This window comes from Octopus bimaculoides, chromosome 1 (genome assembly GCF_046866305.1).
Source record: "Octopus bimaculoides isolate indiv1 chromosome 1, ASM4686630v1, whole genome shotgun sequence".
Lineage (NCBI taxonomy): Eukaryota > Metazoa > Mollusca > Cephalopoda > Octopoda > Octopodidae > Octopus > Octopus bimaculoides.
In genome coordinates, this window is record NC_142928.1 from 30,412,133 (window position 1) to 30,414,632 (window position 2,500).

Here is a 2,500-nt window from a genome sequence, read left to right on the forward strand (position 1 = left end):
TATACATATATACATATACACACAAGCACACGCACACAGACTTATATATATATATATAATACAGAATGGGACAAGAACGCAAAACATCAAGACAGTTAGTTGATACAAGAAAGGGACAAAACATCCAGATGAACGATACAAAGAAAACACGGGCAGGTCATTCGGAGTTTTCTCTCTTCAGTCGAGATCCATATTATCTTTGCAATTTCGGCTGGTTATTCTCGATATTGCTCCAATCTGGCCAGCTCCAAGGAAAAACTAAGCTAAGAGCATTAGATTCCTTGGAAGAAAGCAGCGAATGTATACAAAAACAAGGACGGAAATAGCAAATAAGTGACAAGGATGTCCAGGTATCAGTGCATTACGGCCATTTCAAGCGGCTCCATTTAATCGATCAATGAAAACATTACATCAATTTGAAATAAACTGCTCTCCTCGGAAGCAGACGGCCATATAGATTTCCAGCATAAATTTTTTAGCAAATTTTTCAACAGTACTAGAGACCAAAATAATTACATTGCTTCTCTTTGAGGCAGCGACGTGTTTTCCCTGAAGTGACTTAACATATAAGGGGCTTATACTTAAATAAAAGGGGCCTAAAATGGAAAACAAAAGAGGTCACAATGAAATCTAAGCGTGAGAATTAAATGTACGGGAAAAGATGTGTATCCAAATTTAGCAAAATTTACATATTAAAATATTAAAATTTAGAAAAGGATTTAAAAGCCGAGTAATTGAAGAAGGATAGATAAATCAACCTAAGCCATAAAAGTGGGGTATTTTTATATATACGAGAAACATCATAATGCTTCTTCCTAGCATAATGCTTAGGTGGTCATGCTAAAACTATTCAACAATGAACCTATAATTAAATTCGGATATCATCCGAGTAGACTACATGCTGCATTGAGTCTTTTAAATGTGACAAGGATAAAGATGAATGTAGCTATATGACCATTCCTCTTTCTCGACCCCTATTATTTTCTTATGCCATTCTAAATTAAAGTAGGCTTTAAGTATTTTTCCCCTAAATTCATTATGCCACAAAAATAGCAAAGAGAAGCAATGTTATTATATTGGTCTCTAGTACTGATGGAAAATTTGCTAAAAATTATAATGGTGTATCCTGTATGTTGGAAATCTATATGGTCATCTGCTCCGAGGATAGCAGTTTATTTCAAATTGATGTAATGTTTTCATTGATCTATTAAATGGAGCCGTTTGAAACTTGTTACTTATTTGCTTTTTATCCCGGACTGACTTTGTGCCTCAAATTAAGTACCTAATATATCAGAATCTTAATTATTTCTTATATATATATATATATATATATATATATATATATACGTACGTACATACATACGTACATACATACTTACATACATACATACAAGGGTCAACGCACGAAACTCTCAATCCCTGAGTCACTCCGTTCCTTTTACTGAATATTAATATATATATATATATATATATATATATATATATAAATTTTTAGTTCGTTTTGCTATGTGGGCAGTGCCTGATGATTGTGCTAGGACACCAGACGTGTTAAAATATGCTGCTTGACTTCATTTTCAAGTGTCTCATCCCTATAACTATAATTCATTGGCAAAATCGTTAGAATATCATGGAAAATGCTTTACTGTATTTGTTCAGCTCCTCATGCTCTGAGTTCAAATCCAGTCAAAATCAAGTTTGGCCTTTCATCTTTTAGTGGCTAATGAAATAAAATACCTGCCGACTTACACATTCGTTCCAAGTTTCAGTCGTCCCTCTACATATGTTAGACAAAGTATTATTGCTACACACACGAGTTATTATTGCTACACACACGAGTTATTATTGCTATATACACCAGTTATTGCACCTTATTTAGTTCTCTGTTAATTGATTTGCGCAAAAGAAATATGTTTGAAAAATATCTGGGAGTGTGTGTATGTGTGTGTGAATGTATGTACATACTTGTGTGTGTGTGTAGATAGATAGATAGATAGATAGATAGATATACAGCCCACTCTCTCTTTACTTCCTCTTCGAATAATGAACCAGTTTTCTTTTCAAATAACATTATTTTTTATAATTACAATCATCCATTTTTCATTTCGCTATTCCAAACTAAGGAATTAATGTTATATTATATTCTGTTCAGGCGAAAAGCTAAATAATGTTTACTGTTTAGGGAAATGACTGGAATACTTGTAATATATTTTTTGAGTCACTTTTGCCAGTTTGTGTTTTGATACTATGCACGTAATGACGCACGCTATTAAGAGTTGAAAGATCTAACTATTTCTGCATATTTTTCGTATTCTATTTCCTCATTGTAGTTTTGTTTCTTGACTACACTGAGGCTATTCCGCTTCTTTGTCTCAATACTCGCCTGTTTTTGCCGCACCTTTCCCTCGTAGTATATTTCCTTTGAAGATATGAACGCAACTGAAGTTAAAGATGTTATTTTAAGGTGCCGAAATTGACATGATCTCCAGATCGAGCGCTGATG